The sequence below is a fragment of the Camelus bactrianus genome, chromosome 12 (genome assembly GCF_048773025.1).
Source record: "Camelus bactrianus isolate YW-2024 breed Bactrian camel chromosome 12, ASM4877302v1, whole genome shotgun sequence".
Taxonomy (NCBI): Eukaryota; Metazoa; Chordata; class Mammalia; order Artiodactyla; family Camelidae; genus Camelus; species Camelus bactrianus.
In genome coordinates, this window is record NC_133550.1 from 6,387,679 (window position 1) to 6,409,447 (window position 21,769).

Below are 21,769 nucleotides of genomic sequence, written 5' to 3' on the forward strand. Positions count from 1 at the left end.
ACTGGAACTCAGATCAGATCCTTCTGGTTTTTAACACCTACATATAAACTGTAAGGGAAACACTCCTTGGGCTGGCAGAAGGCATGGGCATTGGTTTCTGTGCTGTCTTCCCAAGGGCCATTTTTTCAACACTACCCTCTTTCTTCTGCTTAGAATGTAGTAGCAGGATTTCCATGGAATGAATGGAACCCAAATGAATTTCCCAAAGGGGGAAAAATTAAAAAGCCTCCGGATTTTGACATAGTGTGGAGAGTAGAGGTCAGGAGAAAAAAAGGAGGGTCATTCAAACAGGGATACCCAAGAGGCCAACAAATGTGTCTCATTTTTTGAGCATTACACATTGTAAGGAGGGGGAGGTTTGTCAGACACTGATTTATGCACCAGACCACCTAATGTAACAACTTGTGACTTTGTTAGGAGAACGAAACCCAATGAGCCTGCTTCCAATCATGCAGGGACTAACTGTCCTGGTGTGAACTGCCCCAATCCTTTTCCCTGTTGACCACTTTGTACAATTATGTCATCCTGAGGGGAGCACAGAAGAGGAAAGAATGTAAGGTTTTAATATATCAGTTTGGGTAGCAAGGAAGAAAATCCACCAGCTAGAGCGGGAGTTACAGGCAGAGGATTTACAGCTATCCGCAGTGCCCTGATCCCTTCCTTGCACCAGAGGGGAGACTTCCTCACTCTTATTAGGAAGGAAAAAGGCCTTGGGGGGGGACCAGAGATTGTGATATTTAAAGGAAGGAAATCCTTCCATAAAAGAGGGCCAAGAAGGACTCCATTTACCCTGATGACTGGGAAATCCTGAGGCCCTTTACATTGCCTAAGTTGGGATAAAGAATCTTCTTCGTGAAAAATGCACTGTCTAATGATATGTTACCTTCTTAAAACAATGTTTAATTACTTAACTAAGAATGAATATATTCTTTTAAATGTTCCTACAGTCAGAATTACAGGCATACCTCACTTTATTGCACTTTGCTTTACTGCATTTCACAGATACTGCGATTTTTACTAATTGAAGGTTTGGGGCAACTTTGCATCAAGCAAGTCTATTGGCCTTTCGTTTCCAACAGCATTTACTCACTTCCTGCCTCTGTTGCACATTTTTAAATTTTTTTTCACTGTTATTACATGTGTTTGGTGATCTGTGATCAGTGATCTTTGATGTTACTACTAGGACTCACTGAGAGCTCAGATGATGGTTAGCATTTTTTTTTTTTTTTTGCAATAAAGCATTTTGTAATTAAGGTATATACATTGCTTTTTTAAAACATACCGCTATGGCACACTTAACAGACTACAGTTTAGTGTAAACATAACTTTTACAGCACTGGGAAACCAAAAATCCATGTGACTCACTTTATTGTGATATTTGCCTTATTGCAGTGGTCTGGAACCAAATCCACAACATCTCTGAGGTCTGCTTGAACACAGGATTAAACTGTATGTATTGTTCTGTCTGTAGTTTTTCACACAGAAATATACCTTATAAATCTGCCCTTGTGAGCACTGTAAGTCTGCTCTTCTTCTACTAGTCTTCTACCTTATTCTCTTTACTGCTGCACACTATTATGTAATAGTGGCTGTATCAGAAAGGAGCATAGTTTATTTCACTAACCATGTTACCTTCTATGTTTAAATGGCTTCTAATTTTTTGCCATTACAAATAATACTGCATTGATTGATGCTTCTCTGTACACATGAGGGAGGAATCCCCTTGGAAAGAAACGTAGAAGTGGAAGTGATGGTTCAAAGTATATCGACATTTTCACTGTTGATATATACTTCCAAATTGACCTCCAAAAGACTACTGCATTTTACGCTCCTTCAACATTGAAAGCAACACAATTTTTTTTTTAATTTCCAATCTAATGGGTAAAACATGATCTATCATCATTACTTTGATCTTTGTACTTTATTTACTGCTTAAGCACCTTTTCACATGTAAATTGTTCACTTTATTTAGACTGTTTATATTTTTGCCTGTCTTTCTACTTTTTCTTTCTCTTATTTATTTGTATGAGCTCTTTATATATTGTGAATTTTAATCTTTACCTACTAGTTAGCTTGCAAATATTTTACCCTAGACTGTTGCTCACATTTTATATATTTCACTGTATTAAAGCTTAAAATGTTTAATGTAGCTTTAAAAAAAAACTTTATCCTATATGGTTTCTGGGTTTTATATCTTCCTTAAAAGAGGCATTACCCACCTAAAAACTCACAAAAAAAACCAGTTTTGCTATTCTTCTAATACTTCACAGATTTTTCTCTAGATTTAGTTCTTTAATCCATATGAAGCATGTATTTATATTTACAGTGAGACTGAAATTTTCTTTTCTTCTCATTATCCTGACATTATTTATCAAGTAGGTCCTCAGTTACCCATAATTTGAAGTGTTTTCTTTGTTGTAAATACTAAATTCCTATGTAAACATACATGGATGTATTTATAGACTCTTTGTTCCACAGATTCATTTCTCTATTCTTGTGTTAAGAACACACTGTTCTAATTACTGTCATTTTAAAGTATGTTTTGACATAAAAAAGGATAAATCTCCTATCACTGTTAACCCTTTTTCAATGAACTTTTTTTGATCTGTGCATTTTCTAGTCTATATAAACTTGCAGATCAGCTTGTGAAGTTCCATTAAATATCCCCCTTGTAATTTTTCTTAGGATTGCATTGAATTAATGGATTATATGGCAAAGAACTGACACCTTCACAATTTTGAGTCTACTGCAAACCTGGTATGTGTCTGCTTATTCAGGTCTTCATTTGTCCTTCAATAAAATGTTATGAATTTCTTCAAATTAGGTTTATTTCTAGATTACTTTTACTACTGTAATTAAAATATTTTCATGACATTCTCTAATTGTTTATTGATAGCATGTTGGACTACTAATTTTTCATTTATTCATTCAGCAAGTACTTGTTAAATGGTCATTGTGTGGGGTACATGCAATCCTGTCTAATGTAGGTGTACAAATCATGGATTTTTGTACTGTTGAAAGATAAACTGAGGCATATTAAAATTGTCAAGAGTTTATTTAAACAAAAATCAATTCTAATCGGGCTGCCAACACAGCAAGGGTTAGAAGTGCTCCACCAATTAGAGGGAGTGGGGCCCTTTTACTCGGAAGATGTGGAAGCAAGGCAAGCAATTTATTTGTTTGGCTACAGTAGCGGAAACGTTCGCCTCATTTGGAAAGCCTATTGGCTGTTTGTGATTGGCTATTCTCAGGCTTCCCATTCTTAATTCTGGCATGAAAGGCTTAGGTCTCACTTTGCTCACTTAGGCTCCTGGCACAGGAGCCACCTCAGTCTCATGGCTCCTTGTTTAATTAAGGTAGCAGTACTGTTCATCTCCACATGAAAAGCTCCAGGAAGAAATATTAATGAATAAGTTTAATAACCAAGACAAATGGATACATAGGTCAGAAAGTTTAAAAGAAAAGGAAAATGTTTAGAAAACCTTCTTGAATATATTTTCAACCACATTTCTAGTGTCTTCTACACAAAGTCACATGGGGGAAATTTTTTCACTACTGAAAGCCTGTGTTTTCCCTGTGGTCATATGCTTTTTCCTCACAAAGAATCAAAAATAAGCAACTGCCATGTTTCTTCCCCCAACCCACATTTTCTCTGCATTTGTTGCCAGAAAGTTTAGCGTTAACTTGCTCAGTCAAGCACAGCGACTTCAATATTCTGATTCTTCTCTCCCCACCTACTGAGGCAGAGTTTGCTTTCTTTATGTTTTTAATTTGTATTGGCTATAAGCTACTTGATCTCCTAAGAAGCAAGGCACAGAAAGAAGAGGAGAAAATATTTCAAAGTCATCGAGGACACCAGTTGGTATAAAACAGGTTTGAAGGCGACCTTTCTTTTGAACTGCTGAGACCTCGAAGGACAAGGTCACTCAGCTCTGCCTCTTTCCCCAAGGTTACTTCTGCCTTTTCAGCCAGTAGCTAAATTGTCATCAAGGCACAAACGAGAGACAGGTCCTGAATCCTTTCATCACGTAGGCAGTTTTTTCTGGAGTTGTTTTTTTGTTTGTTTGTTTTTCTTGAGTGTTTGAAAGGAAGAAAAAAGTGAGGAGGAACCTTCTGTCAAAGACCCAAAACAGTTTTAAAGTTGCGTGCTCAAGGCAAACAGCTTCTCTGTTCTGCTTATATGTTTTGGCCCCACAATTTTGAGTGAGTCAGATGTCAAAAGACAATTCCGTTCTGGAGGAGGGGCCCCCATGGGTTGTTGCTCTAATTTAGCAGATCTTCAAACTGTGAGGCCCAGATGACACAAAATACCAAAAGAAGCTGGGATTTTAACCTAAACTACAGGTTTACATTTTTTTTCCATTTCTCTGCCTTTCCTTCCCTGTCTCCACCCCCACCATCCACTCCCACCATCCACACCCCACACCCTCCAACTAAGCTTTTCTATTGCAAATGACCAGGGATGGGATTTGAATAAAAGCCAAAGCTATTTCCTCTGCTCCTGGACCTGCAGATGACTGCACCCTAGTTTAGATATGCTGAACACTTATTACCAATTGTGAAATAAATAAGCTTATCTGATGCATGTAATTTGAGTAAAAGAAAATTGCAAAGTAATGGGTAAAAATAAAGAGGCTCATTGTGCCTCTGTGAAGGAAATTACCAGAACAACAACTGACCTTTAGATTTTTATATGGTTAAGCTTGAACAAGAGAACAATAACATAGGATTTACACCCTTCTTCCCCCATCCCTATGCCTCCATCCCCCTACCCCTCCCCAGCCAAAAGTGATCTGGACAACTTTTGCAACAGATTTTTGACCTTTGAATAATTCAGAACCTAGAGTCTACCAGAAACAGAGAAAGAAATGATTCTTTGACTAGAAAAATTTCTAAGAGTCAACTGACAAAATTTCAACCCAAGTAGCTGAAAGAGAACTCTTCCATCGGATTTACTGAACGTCATTCATTGTTACTTAAAACAGACTCTTGCTTTTCGTTCTGAATCTGGGTGAGAGTGCTTTTTCCTTTTTTCACAACTGATGACATTAGAAATGGCATGAGAAGGGAGAATATCCTCCTTGTCATTTTCATAATCCATGTTTAAACTCCCACCTTAATAAAGTCCTTTTTACCCCCCTCAGCATCTTTATTCTTTAATAGCATTTCAGCTGACTACAAAAGTAATGTATGTTGACACTGTAGATATTTTGGGAAACACTGAAAATCATAGGGAAGAACAATTTAAATCATGCATTTTTCCAGCACCCATCAATAACTACTATTAATATTTTAATGATGAGTCTTCTAGCCTGTACTTCTCAATGTACATAGTCATATTCTTCACAAAAATGAGAACATGCCACTTTTGCTTTGTCATAAACAGTTAAAAATCCTCACCATCTTGGTTGCAATGAGATCTCATCCCATGATGTACCATAATTTTTTCAACCTACCTCCTCTTATTTGGGTTTTTCTTGGTGGCTCTTTAAAGCATGGAGTTCACCGCTAAAGATGTGAATGATATAAAATGTATCTTAACTCGCCCCAAGTGACATTTCCATCTCTGAGACCAAGAATCCTCCTGGGGCACACACCTGTTGGAAAAAATGGACAGGAAAACATTTTACACACTGGGGAGCTGGGTAAACTAGACAGTAGTGTCATTACTAAAATGTCAACAGCTCATTGGCTAAATATACTGGGAAAAAACCTACCAAAGAGGAAAAAAATTATATATTCTCTATGAAAGTACTCTTTCTCCTTTTCTCTAAAAAAACACACAAAAAGTGCAAGGAAAGATCATTTGAACGTTTACATCCCTTTTTGATGAAATGAACTCCAACATCTGCATGTCCCACTCGAAGGTCACCTCCACCATAAAACTCCTACCCCAGCCATCTCTCCATCCTGTTCTGCCTTCATTGGATCTGCTTCTGTTCATGGCAGCCATCAGTTTCTGTAGCATTAGGGTGACTTTAAACAACCCCACTTTACCTCTCACCCATTTCCTTTCCACAAGGGTCTCTGTCTGATTCAACTTGGTAGTTCCATGCAGTAGGCACTCAATAAATACTTGCTAAATGATTCTTTCAAGGCGCCTCAGTGAGGGTCCTGGGTGCTTCTTCTGCATTTAGGTCTCTCACAGGCTGGAGGCCACAGTTTAAAAAAGCCAGGGCAAGGTCCGGGGAGCCAGAGAAGGCAGCTTTCAAGGTGAGTAATGAAAAGCGATGTTAATTACCAACATGGGCCATTTAGAAGGAAGAAAAATGCTATCTCTTATTAATTTTGCTGAAATGGACACACTCTTATCAGGGGCTAATGATTAACAAAGCCGCCCTTTTCTGAAGACAGAGGAGGAAAATCTCAGAAAAGAACCTGGGGGCCACAGTGCAGAAATGAACTTCCTGCCCCCACACGTCTGTGTCGACCTGAGATAACATGCCTTACTTTTGTTTGGGCTTTTTGTTCCTGTATAAAATTAGACAGAAAGCCATCAATGAGAGGTTAAAAGGTTCATTTGTACCAAGATGTTCAGTACAGGCTTGCTTATAGGGACCCTCAGTCACAAACAGTCTCCTGCTAAGGACCCAGGAATCGAGTTTACATTTTAGTGGTGGAAGAGGGGGTCGGAAAAGAAATCAGTTTGTGGAAAGGGAATTCCTTCTCCTGTTAGTGGGAAATACTAATTTAATCAAGAAGAAAGGGTTTGTGGACCTAGCGCTGTCCCAGGGATTTCAGCATCCCAGGTAATCCTGGGTGGACACATTCATAAATGCTTCTCAAATGCTCCCTTTGCTTTCAATCTGCATGCTGGCTTTGGCAGTTGTGAACTTCAAGTGGACCTATTTAAGCTGATCAGAGGAAACAGGCTGACAGTGAGCTGATCAGAAACTTCTTAGAGGACCTACTATAAAGAGGGAAAGGAGTTCTGAATTTTTTTCATCAGCTTTGTAGAGAGAGAGCAGGTAATGAAGAGAGGTCGGGGTGGGGGTCAGGGGAGGAAAGTGACCATTTTCAAACACGAAGGAAAACCACCTCCTCGCCAGACCTTTGCCAACCTTCCTGTTCTTGTCAAGCTCTGCTTTGAGGAAATGTTTGAAGATAACAGGAAAGGAAATAATGAAACGATACGGCCAGGCTGAGAGCGACTTACAGAGACAAGTGAAAGCTGTTTCCTTGACCTGGGCTTATCTCCAGCCTGCCAAAAAAGCACCATCTATCAGAGACCCATATATAGGCTAGGGACCTTGGAGTGAAATCCTTCTTTTAACAATAAAACAATGATATCTGAATTTGTTTAGAAAACAGCATTACAGCTGTAATTGGCAGCCTTTTCCACAACACACAGAAAGTGTGCTTTGGTCTCCAGGAATGGAGAGGTGGGGAGGGTGACTCCTTTCAAAAAGCTGAATGTTTATGAGGAGTGAGGACTTCCATTTGAGAAATATTATAAACATATTAATGTTCAGGGGAAACATTTCAAAACCTCAGGGGCATGGAAGGGGGCAGAAAAGGGGTTGCTGACAATGAGGTACATGCAGAAAAAGATTCCACTACAAATTCTAAATAAATAAGTTGCCACTTTGCCACCCACAGAGACTTTATCAGCAATAAAAAGTCCAGGTTAAGGATTTGTTTTCCAAACTGATAGCCTACAGTTGACCCAAAATCAAGCAGACAAGTGGGGGCTGGGGGAGACTGGGGCCCAATGGCAGAATCCTGAAAATCTGACCCTCTTTGAAATGCTCACAGAGCCTCTGGGCTGTCGCCTGTAAGGACAGAACAGCAGTTTAGATTCCAGACCTTAAACTGAAAATGAAGTTTACAAATTAGCTCTGAATAAATGTTATCCTTCCCGTGAAGAGCTGCAGCCCCAAGTGAAGCCAAATTCAAAAAAGACACAATTCAGCTCCTCTGTACACAGAACCAAATGAAGCTGCCCTAAAACTGGCATATTTCTCTCACTCTATCAAAATAGCATGGTGTTGTCATGCTTTTCATCGTCCCCCAAAACCAAACACCTATTCTTCCTGAAAACAGCTTGATATCTTCTAAGGGGGAAAAAGGAGAACTCAAAATATAAAGAAAAAAAAATTTGTTTAAACCAGCAAGTAATAAAAGTCAATCTTTTCTTTCCTGTTTACTCATCTCCCTGACTGTGTGTGCACGTGTGTTACAAAATCCCTCTGAAAATTGTACAAGAAGGAAAAACCGGCTCCAAAATAATTTATGTAGTCTTATTCTGAAGCTTTCTCATTTTTGTAAATTTCCCCTTTATTCTTCTCCAGTGAATGTACTGGAGTCGGGATTAACCAGGTTCTTGTCTTGGAGCCCTTTGAAAAATGTAAGTGCATTTGGCTGGAAGAGGAACAAAGAAACCCACTGAGTATCAGGGACCTGGGCCAATGGCTGTCCGTGCTGTTTGGGTCCATGGTGTCAGGACAACTGTAAGGCACTGGACTTGCTGGGGACCTGTTAAATCATTTAAGTAAGGCCCAGTCATCTGCTTCATTCAAGAGGAACTCAGGTGACCCGGGGATGCAGTCAGCATTGGGGACGCTGATCAGATGGTGTGAAGACCAGTTCCACAGAGCAAGCTCGCATGTCCCTCCTCCCACACCTAGAAGCTGCACCTCGTCCCAGCTCTCAGACACAGCAGAGGCCAGATATTCTGACAGGTTCACTGTTTCAGACCCCACCCCCACTTAAAATAGCTTAGCATCCTCTCCCACTTCCTTTGTTTCTCATAAATTGCTATAGATTGTCTTTGATCTCAGAGGAGAGCTCCCTATAAAAAGGAAGCAAAGTAATTGATGGGGAAAGACTTTACCCAAGAATCCAGTCTGATGGGTTAGAAGGACCCCTGCCAGAGATGAAAGATTTAGGTCAATGACCCTTGACTAGAGACAAGCAGAGGGAAAGGGGGAATCACTTTGAAATGACACCCGCAGCCCAACTTACCCTCTGGTTATGAAGACTGTTATTTGCCTGATGGTCAAGTTAGAGAAAACCCAAGTCAAAAAAGGTGATTTCTAATAATAAAAGATCTTAACTTTGTCAAGTCCTTCTACTTCTTCATTTTTATAACTACTTCCATAAGCAACTATACACTCACACAAGATCTGTTAACTATGCAAACTTGAAGACTGCTTCCATTTCCCAGCTTAAGAGAAACATAGGAAAATTTTCATGGGATTATGAAAATGACTTCTAAATACCAGTATGTTTTTGTTTTTTAATTTTCACTTTAACAAGTCAAATATCCGCCTGACATTTAAAAAGCTTTAAGTCTCTGGGCTACAATGGACCACGAGAGTGAGGCACATTTTCCAGTTTCTGTCTCTGGTCTGACCAACACCATCAGAGCCAATCTTAAAGACACTGCCGCTGAGGAAGTTTCACGGCTTCCCCTCGCACACCACGTCTGTCTTCCTACCCTCACTGTTAGTGGACATGCAGACTGGATACTTAATCACATATTTAGACTTCTGTGAAATTAGCTTCTGTTTTTTCTCCTTCAAGTGAAGCAGCTCTACTTCTTCTAAGCCCTCCCAGACATCTTGGGCTCCAGCCTCTTATCCCCACCCTGGTTCCCAACACCCTCCAGGTTCTGCCAGGCTCCTCCAGAAGGGCTCTGAAGGGACCAGGTTTGGAGGAACAAGGGCAAATGGTGTCATGCAGACTACAAATGCCTTGACAAATGCAAGGTGGACAAATCCAAGAAGGCAGGTTCCCTTGCTGCAAGCCCACCAGGGACACCTCAATGGAGGGGGCAGGTCCTGATCTGGGCTTCAAAGGGGAGGTCAGAATGGGGCAGAGGAGACACTGGCTTTGCATGAGAAGTGTTCCAGCTTTGCCACACAGCAACCCTAGCACAGAACTAATGCAGGGTGGAGCGGGAGTGTCACAGGGAGGAGTGAAACAATTAGAAGACTTTTCACTGGAGAGATGGGTCTGTCCTAGAGATAAAGCTGGAAGGAAAAGATGACCAAAAACCCAGTGAAGCCTGAATGCTAAGCTGAGGGCCCTGAAAATCATCAGAAAGGCAATTGAGAGGCCACTCTTGGATTTTAAAGCAGAGAGTGACATTGAAGACGTGTGAGCTAACAGCCGTGTGTCTGAAGACACTGATGGTGCACAGGGGTCAGTGAACACAGCAACCTGGGTTTGAGGCAAAGGGGCCTGCCACTGAGGTTTATTGATAAGCATGTTGCCCAAGACTGAGTCGAAAGTCTCACTGTCAAGCCAGATGAATTCTGTTCACTGCCTTTAACCTAGCAGGCCAACCTAGGTCTCCAGGAAGAGAGGAAGTTCACCTGACCAGGTCTTGTTTGTAAAGCCAGGTGAGTTGCAATCTGCAGTATTCTATCTCGACTCTTAGTGTATGTATGCATGAGGATCTGATGATCATTTCCCTCCTCTCGCTGCCAGGACCCAACAGAACTCCCTAAAAATATCAGAATAATGGAATCTTAGGACTCAACACAACGTTAGGAAGTGGATATTTCCTGTTACATACCAGCATGTCATTTTGCCCTGAGCGTCACCACATGCCCAGAACTGTGCTGGATTACAGTGGAAGCATTGCCCTACCAAAAACACCAGCTTAAAAACAAAAACCTCAACTACTTTATTTCACAGATGGACAAACTGGATGTAGAGACATTACATGACACGTCCACCATTGTACAGATATGATGGAGCCAGGTTAAATATGCAGGCAGATGGACATATACAAGGAGATTTCATTTTTATATATATAAAAGGGAAAGGCTGTATATTAATAACTTCCCTATATATTTGTGTGCATATGTATATATGTGTATGTATGCGTGTGCATATAAATATATATGTGAATATATGCAAAAGGCTCTCTGGCAGCTGAGACTATCAAAGAGTTAATAAGTATGCAACCTAACTTGGCATCCAGACAATGCAGATAAGTAAGCTTCCCTTTGATTCAGTTACTTACAGAAAAAAACTATTAATGATCTTTATCACTGGGCTCCCTGAGCAGACACAGCCTGGGAGCTGAAAGGAGCAGACTTTTAAGGAGCACTCTCATTTATTAACACACCATGCTGTCCCCCAAGTACAAGGAACTACATACAAAGCATTCCACTCTCAAAATACACTTCCCCATCCCAGGATGGTTTCACTTAAAACAGGCAAGAATTGGTTGCATTCAGCACCAAGGGACAGCCTTGCTGAGCTGGGCCTTGTGGTTTTATTCCAAAGTATAGCCTCCAAGCCTCTCCACTCACAGGATTCCTGTGGATTTGGCTTTATCTGGGGGCAAGGGACCAGGCCCTGACAATCTAACTCCCTTCCCCAGAATAATGAGAAGATTTGAAAAGCCATTTAGAAATAACTCAATCAACCAATTTTCCTCACTAGTGAGCCTTAGTGAAATTGCCTTAATTTCCCCCTGGGTCGGGGGGTGGTGTGTGGCTTATGGGGCTTCGGTGGCATCTGCATGGCAGGATGCTCTCGCAGAGGGCCTGCAGCTGACAGCTCAGGCGCTGGCCCTGGAGGTCTTAGCGAAAGTGGTTAGTTATGTTTTAGCTACGAGTCAGACCGAACCTAGAGGTGAGAAGACAATCAACAAAGCCACAAAGCTGAGACTCCTGAAATGGGAAACAGCTGTCTCTGAAGGAAACTTTGGCTGCCCCTCTGTACCACGGGCAGCTGAGGATTAGGACAAGGGAGACAGAGACCCACAAAGATGGAAAGACAGACTAAGTGCTGAAGAGGCTACAGGAGGAGGAGTACAAAGGTGGACTGAGAAAGAGTAAAGGAAGAAACAAAGAAGAAGGCAATTCTGGAGGAAAAAACGCTATCAAGTTTAGTTACAAAGGAACCTCTCTGGCCGTGCAAAAGAACGATCTGGAATTTGGTGACAGTGATCTCTTAAAGATAATAATTCTAGCCATACTCTAAAGAAATTCGGTCAGGTATGAAAAAGGGTCTTTGGCAGAACGAGGCCAGCTGGAGGAGTGTTCAGCTGAGATGCATGTGGTTTGGACGATTTGCAGCTGAAGTGAAAACTTAGGCTTTCAGGGTGTACTTACGAGAGGTGTTTTTTTTTTTTTTTAACCATCCCAAAATGAAGCTTAAAAGAGTAGAAAAACAATCACAAAAAAAAAAAAGAGGAGGGTTTAGGGAGTAAATTGGGAGAAAGAATATGATGGAAAACGCAAGTGAGATACAAAATTTTCCCCAGGGAAGCCCTGGTTTTCACTTTTAGTATTTAATAAATCTTTCTATATCAAAAGAGCTCTGAGTACAAAAAGTTTACAGAACCAGGAAGAGCTCAAGAGATGGAGAAAGTCATCTCCAGTGTAGTCCTAGTCTTTGAAGACAGGTTACTTCATGGGCACACAGGATAAGGCCCCAGTTTAACCTCCAATCCCAGAGGCAAACTAGGAGCCTGAGCTGGTGACACCCTCAAAAAGTGGCAAACGTTTCAGAATTATATGTGTTCATACACAGCCTTGACTGTTGCCCGTGATCTCCCAGGATGAGGGGGAACAGAATGCATCTGTCCTTTTGTGACAGAGGGTCACAGAAACAAGGAGCCAGGGGTGAGGAAGGAATGGAGGAAAATTGTATGTTTGGAGGCAGAAGATGGAGAGACAGCAATGATGAACATTAAAGAAAGAGGGGAGAAGAATACAGATCTAGAATTTCTAAATTACCCTTGGCTCAAAGGTCTGGTTTACCGCTGAAGCAGTATAATTATAAAGCTGGCTTAAAACAGACCTAGGATCTAGTTACTAATTTCTTACTAGCAATAGCATCAAAACCCTTTCTGCTGGTAGCTGGTCTCTTGACAAAAACCGTGCCTCTCACACACGATGTGACCTATAGGGAGAACTGGTTTTAATCACGTGGATCTATAAAATGGTATGCAATTGTGGTCTTCCTTCTCAGATGTCAATCTGAGCAGAGAAGAAAGTGAGGGTTGCAACTGTCAAAGTAACTTGGGGTTGGGGGGTACATTTGACATAAATGCTCCCTTGTCTTGCAGATGCGGTATACAGGCTAAGTTTGTCGGAAAATTTGGTGGGGACCATCTGGTGGATTTGAGAAAAATGACCAGAAACATTCCTGTTGGCTCATGTTTTTGAACCAGATTCTGCTTGGCCTCAAAAAGGAAATTCTGGCCTGGTTACAGCCTTAAATGGGTGCTCAAATCCCCTGAACATTTATTGCAGAAATGCTTTCATTCCTACCCCATCTTAGTTAGTAAGAACAGCAGGCATCTTAGGCACATAGGGCTTGACTCCCGTTTACCTTGGCAATTATATAGCCAGTGTTCAAAAGAAGACTTGTTTACTTCTAAGGTACAAAATTCCCATTTGTAAAAAATCTTTCTAGAATTATACATGGTAGGCATTTTTCTCCCTTTAACTATTGCTTGTGTTTCCTAGGAAAATGTCAAATTACAAATGTAGATTAAAAAAAAAAGGTAGCCTTTCAGAATCAGGATCCCAAGTTCTTTCCCAATATAACTAACTCATCAGTCAATGATTCCTCAGGATTAACAATCACTCCTTTTTAAATGCAAATCTCTGGCAGGAGGATTAAGTCATTGAGCCCCAGGAACTGGATGGAAGGGGGCTGGAGACAGTATGGGGGAGCTGGTGGAATAGTGGTCTGTAGACAGCACAAGGGGTTTGGGGAGACCAGGAGAAGAGGCATGCAGGAAAGACAGACTTTCATTCCACTTTTCCTAGGCCTCAAGTGATGCTGAGTTTTCTGCCAGAAATTGCAAATCAGCTTGTCTCACCTTTTTATTAGTGAGACAACTGTAGTAGTATTTCAGATTCCTGGAACAGAGATCAGAAAACAAAAAACCTCAGTGAGTGGTGGAGGCCTTGCCATGAAATACTATATAAATCAATATTATCCATTTGCTTTTTTTCAACAGATATATACCCACCATGTACCAGGAAATATCCTAGTTGTCAATGAGAAAAAAATGATTTTTACGCCATGCCAATCATACTATAATGTACACTAGTATAAGCAAAGTGTATAAAAGAGATCATGGAGAGATCATAATTCATAATTATGAGTTGAGCTGGGCCGTCAAGGTTTTGCTGAACTGATAAGCTGATTGTGGCAGAAAGTGTTGGCAGATCTGAAAATCCATGATCTGCTAGACTACATGTCCCAGCTTCCCTTGCACTTAAGGGTGGTCATGTGACTGAGTTCAAGCCAACTGAATGGGAGTAGAGGGCATGTGTACCATTTTCAATCCTGGCCATAAGCATCTCTTTCATGGACTCCCCAGTGTTCTTTTCTTCTTTTGTCAGGTAGGATGGAGATGATCCCCAGGGCTGTCTTGGAAGCTGTGTATCAAGGATGGCAGAACCTCAGCCCTTCTAGGTTCTGAAGGACTGACAGATGGAAGGCTGCTTCCCCAACATGTTCAACCCTACAGAGCTGTAGCAAAAGTAAACTTCTGTTACATCTGATCCAACACGCATTTGCCTGTCTGTCATGGCAGTTGGGCTCACTCAGCACTGAAGAGCTGACAGTCCAGCACGTGAGAAGCTGCACAGGGGCTAAGGGATCGGCATGTGCCAGGAAGCTCAGGAGAGGCAGTACATAAGGCTGGAAAGGTAACAGAGCACAATGACACACATGCTCAGTGCTGGCTTCTTCCCACAGGCCCGTGGTTCTCAACCAGGGGTGATCTGGCACAGCACTCCCATCTCCCAGGGAACATTTGTCAATGTCTGGAGCCACTTTTGGTTGTTACACCAAAGCAGGGGAGGAGTACCACTGACATCTGTAGGTAGAGGCCCAGGATGCTGCTAAACACACTACAGGGCACAGGACATCCCCCTACATTAAAGAATTATCTGGGCCAAATGTAAACAGTACTGTGATTGAGAAATCCAGCTACAGTAAATGGGGCACAAGCAACAATTCTTAAGAGGAGAGAATGACAATCATGTTTGTGTTTTGAAGAGAGAATTCTGATAACAATCTAGAAGATGATAAAAATCAGAGATGAGAAAAGCAATTTCATCCTTTGTCAAGTACTTACTATGTGTCAGGCACCAGGGATACAAAGATGAGTAATAGCCCAGCCAGTCCAATCATGATGACTCTTATGGGACCTGGGGAAACTTGACCCCTGGCCTCAGGGCTCTGCCTCCAGATGAGTGAAGTCAAAGAAAAATATATGCTATCACTTATATGTGGAATCTAAAATATGACAAGTGAACTTACTTATAAAACAGAAACAGGCTCACAGACATAGAAAACAAACTTATGGTTACCAAAGGCGAAAGGGGGAAGGGAGAAATAAATTAGGAGTTTGGGATTTGCAGATACAAACTACTATATATAAAATAGATAAGCAGCAAGGTCCACTGCAGAGCAAGGGTACTATATTCAAAATCTTATAATAAGCCATAGTGGAAAAGAATACAAAAAATATATATATATCCAAATCACTATGCTGTACACATGAAATTAACACAACACTGTAAATCAACTCTACTTCAATTAAAGAAAGAACCGTAAAAAAATAAAAATAAAAAAGGAATATTTGACAGAGATTTATGTTCCCTGCCAGGTCTGAAATATTTACTATCTGGTCCTTTTCAGAAAGTTTGTCATCCCTCATAACTTTGGCAAAGAGCAAAGCAGCCAATTATACAGCAGATCTTTCATGACCCTGCCCGGCTGCTCCTCAGCCCCCTCTGCCCCACTCTCCCGGCTCTGAGCCCCCCGGGACGGAACCATACCGGGCCCTGGTTCTCACGGTGCACTGTCCCCTCGTCCGTCCAGGAAGGCCAGCTCCTGGCGACGATCGCTGACTCAGGATTCCTCGGGAACTGCACTTCCTGAAACAGGGCACTTCGGCCGTCCCTCGCAAGTCATTCCTTTCTTTACACCCATCGGGCCATGAATTCACAGGAGTGGGTTTTCGCGGGGCTTCTGCGGGGCTTCCGCGGGACTGGCTCCTTCCCCTCGGCTCTCACCCCGCCCGCCTCTGGCCCGGGGCAGGCTGCCGCCTCACCGCAGCCCTCTCTGGCTTCCCTCTTTCTCCGACCACTTCCCCCACACGAGTCAGGAAGCGCTCCCTCTCCGCGCGGCGGGAACCGGGCCCTTGTTTGTTCACAGCGATGCCAGCAGCGCGCTGGCTACCGCCGCCAACGCTTCGTGGTGCCGTTCGCGGGGCCTGCCTTTTCGAACAGTACCTATGCCCTCGAAGACTCCAACACCAATTTTCTTGTAACTCCGCATGTATGGGGCCCCAGGAGCCACTCCACTTTTGCTAAAAGGCCTGGAGAACACACAGCCCGCACCGCTCTGCTTTCCCTTGGCAGCGTAGGTCCCTTCTGGAAGCCACTGGAACAAGGCGGGGCGGGGATGGGGCCCGCCCCCAGGAAGAGGGCGTGGCCACGACGCCTGCCCCAATGAAGGGGGCGTGGCCACAGCGCCCTCTCCAAGGACCCCGGGTCAGGCTGCCCTCCGCGCCGCCTGAAGAAACGCAGCCCCACGGCCCTGACGGCCTTCTTCTAGAAAAGAAGTTTGAATCCAATGATTTTTAAACCCTCGTAGCTCTGAAGTGATACTCCATGAGAAACAGATTTTATATTTTGGGGTTGTTGTTAACGGAGGTCCTGGGGATTGAACCCAGGACCTCGTGCATGCCAAGCATGTGCTCTGCCACTGAGCTCTACCCTCCCCGAGAAATCGGTTTTAAACTGCAATGCAAACTAGAAAAAAAAAGAGTCTTGCCTGTGTCTCCTCAAAGAATTTTAGAAATAGTGCTAGCTCAGCTCTCAGGAAATAGTTTTCTTTGCTTTCTCTCTCTTGGTTCGTGTGTTCTCTGCCGAGCATTCTTAAAAAACTGGACCTATTGCTCCAATAGAGTCTGGTACATGGTACACACTTGATAGTTTTTAAATTTATGAATGAAGATAGGTGCTGAAAAGGCAACAATCTTCACAGTTTTCTACTCTAAAAGGGTCTTGTTTTATATACTGAGCCCTCCCTCCAGATTTTGTAATCACACCCACTTTTAACAAACTTCTCGTCAGCTCACTAATCTTCCTTTGCCTTTCAGTTAGAAGCAGACATTACCCAACTAATCTCTAGGAAAGTAGTAACATAATTAAACTGAAAACCTAATGCAGTCACATTGTGCTTCATATGGTAGCAATTAATTACTCTCAGGAATAACTCTGGGCTCTTTTGTGTGATCTACTTAAAATAACGTTATTATGTGCTTTTAGGTTTGAAAGAGATGATATGAATGATCTTTAGTTACATATCTATAACTGAGGACTTATTATTAATGCCTGCACTGAATAACTTGAAAGAAAGATGACTATTCCAAGAAAGTCTGGTTGGCAAAAAATAGTTTAGAAAGCCTGACTATCTAGTACTGTGTCATGGGAAGTGGGAACAAGTAAATTGATTTCACTGGAAAACATTCCACATGTAACACATGGTACATTTCAAATGATGGTCAAGGCCATATATATTTTTATTACATTTTGCTTTCCTACCCATTATTTGACAGGACCTAAAAAATTAGCCAGCCATACATAATAAACTGTACTAGAAGCATGTTCGGTCTTTGCATAAGAATATATTTTAAGTTGTATATCTGCCAGTTGGTAAGAGCACATGCATTTTTGGATTTAAAATGTGATTTCACAATTTGTTTCCATTTGATGGCTAATTTGGGAAGATCTGCATGTGTGTTGGCCATTTAAAAATATTTTTGATACAGAGAATATTTTGGCAATTAATTTGTTTTTATTACTAACTTGTACTGCTAAGACTATTAACAGGGTTGCAACTGCCCATCTATCCTCATAGATAAATAGCTCTGAATTCTTTGTGCAGGGGCTGCTGAAGCTGGGCAACTGCCCCTTTGCCCACTCAGTGCCACCAAGAAACCTAGGGAAAGGATACAGAGGAAGTGTGCTCTCTGTATTCACATACATAATAAAGAGGTGGTACTGTATAGCAAGTGTTATTCTATCAGTCAATCTGCTTCAGCTGTCCTTTTTTTTATATTATGACAAAATAGAGGCAGCCTACCTGACTGTGTAGGGCTAGTTAGTGTGCAGAAAGCTAGAGCTTCCATTCAGGAATAAATTTTTAAAGCCTGATTAAAGCAGGAGATACCATCTTTTATCACCCCTCCCACCAAACTTCCAGATTTCCCAGGACACCAATTAAGAGGTGTATCATAGAGGTAAGAAAAGCTTCCATCATCACCTGTGTTTTTGGAAGGAGCAATAATAATACTGATGGAAGAAGCTGTGGTAGAAAAAAAGCCTTTTATACTTTACAAAGATTGTTATTATACATTATCTTATTGAAGAGAAAATTATTCTCATTGTACAGGTAAGTTACTGTGGCTTAGAGAAGTAAAGTAATATTTTCAAGATTACACATTTAGTAAATGGCAGACCTTTTGGCTATAAATCCTATGCTCTATAAACTAATCACTTTTAGATTAAAGAAGAAAAATAGACCTGTTAATGTATCATTTCAAGTTTCCAGTGATTATTTCTTTAAAGATGATTCTTAGAAAGAAGTCTGAATGCAGAGTACATTTTGATCCTTACAATTTATCCCAGTCATTTATACCCCACAGCTAATATTATACTCAACTGTGAAAAAAGAATTTCTGCTAAGATTAGGAGCAAGCCAAGGATGCACACTCTTCCCAATTGATGTATTGGAAGTACTAGCCGCAGAGATCAGACAAGAAAAAGAAATAAAAGGAATTCAAATTGGAAAGGAAAAAGTAAAACTATCACTGTTTGCAGATGGCATGATAACTACACACAGAAAATCCTACATATAACACCAAAAAAAAAAAAAAAAACTCATCAATGAATTCAGTAAGGTTACAGGATACAAAATTAATATATAGAGATCCATTACATTTCTATACCCTAACAACAAACTACCAGAAAGAGAAGTTAAGAAAACAATCTAATTTACAATCACATCATAAAGAATAAAATACGTGGGAATAAATGTAAATAAGGAGGTGAAAGATCTCTACTTGGAAAACTGAAAGGTACTGATGAAAGAAACTGAAGATGATGGAAACAGATGAAAAGATATACCATATTCATGGACTGGAAAAATTAATATTTTTAAATGACCATAATATGCAAGACAAAATACAGATTTAATGTAATAACTATAAAATTACAAGGGCATTATTCAGAATAAATATTTCTAAAATTTATATGGAAACAAGAGATCCACAATAGCCAAAACACTCTTGAGAAAGAAGAAGAAAGCTGAGGGTATCGTGCACCCTGATTTCAAACTACATCACAAAGCTATAGTTATCAAAACAGTATGGCACTGGCACAAAAACAGATGCAGATATCAATGGAACAGAACACAGAGCCCAGAAATAAGCTCACACTTACATGGGCAATAAATCTACAACAAAGGAGGCAAGAATATACAATGGGGAAAGGATAGCCTCTTCAATAAATGGTGCTGGGAACTTTGGGAAAACTGGACAGCTACATTCAAAAGAACCAAATTGGATTTCTCACACCATTAAGAAATATATATTAAAAATGGATCAAAAACTTAAATTTAAGACCTGAAACCATACAACTTCTAGAAGAAAACAGAGGTGGTGTGGCCTTTTACTTTGATCTTAGTAATATTTTTGGATATGTTTACTTAGGCAAGGGAAACAAAAGTAAAAATTAAAAAATGGGACTGCATCAAGGCTTCTGCACAGCAAAGGATATGATCAGCCACAAATTCCAGTTCCAGTTTCTTTAAAGTGGATTCTTAGAAAGAACTCTGAATGCAGACTATATTTTGTTTATTACCATTTATCCCAGTTACTTAATTTGGCAAATTTATTCTCATTGGCAGCCCTTTGGTTTCAGCATTTTGAACATGTTATCTATCTGCCTTTGTTCTCCACCAATGCTGATGGGAAACCACGTGTTTATCTTATTGAGCATTCCTTATATAAGATTAGTCGCTTCTATGTAGTTGCAGTCAAGGCTGTTTCTTGATTATTTCATGCAGAAATCTGAGTTTTGTCTATGTGGAGTTCACTGAACTTCTTGGATGTGTAGCCTAATACTTTTTATTACATTTGAGAAGTGTTCAGCCATTAGTTTTTGAAATAATTCTTCTTTCCTTAAAGTCTGGGTATCAGTAAGCACCCACAGTCTTTGCTGAGGGGCTCTATGTGGCTGTTGAGGCATACCCTCAACTCTGCCTTAGCCTTCCTCTCCTGCCTGTGCAGAGTCTTAAGGTCAGCCAGGGGTGAGAGCATAGGCCCTTCTTACATCATTCTCAGCACGCGCAGCACCAGGGATGAATGCACAGACATATGCATGTGCACACCACATTAGTTTCCCAGAAATCTGCAGGAGTTTTTCACACAGTCTGGACATCTCATTCCGCAGCTTTTCTTTGAAGCTTGTTGCTTAGCTTAAAGGTTTATTTGTTATCCAATGCTTCAAGCACCATTTAAAAAAGTTCTTTCTGACATACAACCTTGCATAGGTAAAGGGATTTTCACACTGGAAAATTCCTAGTTGATAACTTTTGAAAGAGTAATTGTTATGAAACCTTCATTTTGTTAATGGAAAAATATTTTACCTCATTAACCAAGTAAAAATGTATACTACATTTATTACAATGTCAAGGTGATTATAAGAACAAATATATTCCCCCTTGGGGAATCCAATGGAAAAGCAAGTGGTAGATAAATGTTTTTAGTTGATGACTGGAAGAGGGTAGGTATGCGGATAGTTAAAACATAGAATGTTAGGTCTGAGCATAAAATAGTGGATTGATGCATGACTGAAAGTTGCAATGTATATATATATATTAATTCATTACATAAATTAGGATAATTTATTACATATTATTTAGAAATTAGGATAAATATATCTATATATTATTATACAAATTAAGATAAACTTACAGAAATATACACATTAACATCTAATAGGCTAAAACAACAGCTTTCCCTTTATAAATGAAGAATACTGTTTTTACTTATGATTGTGACTGGACTTAACTGTCCTTTTAAACAGGAAGACCATTTATTAAAATGAGTTATTTATCGTTATAACAGGAAAAACCATATTCATCATACAGAACATACAAAACAACTGATTTTCAATGGTCAATTTAAAGTAAAATGTAACCTGAAAATGGCATTTGTCAATTTTTGTGTCTATTTCAAAGAAAAAATCGCTCATTTAGTAAAAACTTGAAATAACAGATATATATGTAATTTTAAATGTCTTAGCTTATAATAATATTTTTATATGTATTTGCTTCTTAGTTGATTGTGAAGAAAGAAAAGATAAGATTCTATATGTTGTCAAGTAATAGAAATCATACCAAAAAAAAAAAAAAAACAAACCCTTAAAATATTGAAACCAGTTGAGAAACTACAAGTATTCAACTGCAGGAAGTCATGATTTTATAACATTTTAATGTGATCTACACTTGGGAAACATAGTTAACCAAACCTTATTTCTGTACAAGATATATTCCATCATACAGTTGTAATACATTGTGGTGAAGGCTTACAGCTTCAGATTTTTCACCTGCAATGCCCCACTGGTATTTTGGCTTACTGAATTGCATAAAGACTGCCTTTCTGTTCGGAAGACCCTCTAAGTACAAACAAGAGTCTAAGTTCAGATTTTACTTTCCGTTGGTATTAGAATATGGTAATTTAAGAGTCCTGAGAAATACCTTTTTA

General features: G+C 40.3%; 1 long non-coding RNA gene across 5 annotated transcripts in view; it reads left to right on the top strand.

Moving 5' to 3' along the window:
• LOC141579342 (uncharacterized) overlaps positions 1-21,565 on the top strand; it is a 62,153-nt gene extending 40,588 nt beyond the window's left edge. For all 5 annotated transcript variants that reach the window (XR_012510528.1, XR_012510525.1, XR_012510524.1 and 2 more), the window contains 3 exons: positions 1,393-1,449; positions 2,686-2,757; positions 14,325-21,565. This is a non-coding gene — a long non-coding RNA (uncharacterized LOC141579342). The remainder of the gene's footprint in view (positions 1-1,392; positions 1,450-2,685; positions 2,758-14,324) is intronic.
• The last annotated feature ends 204 nt before the right edge of the window (positions 21,566-21,769 follow it).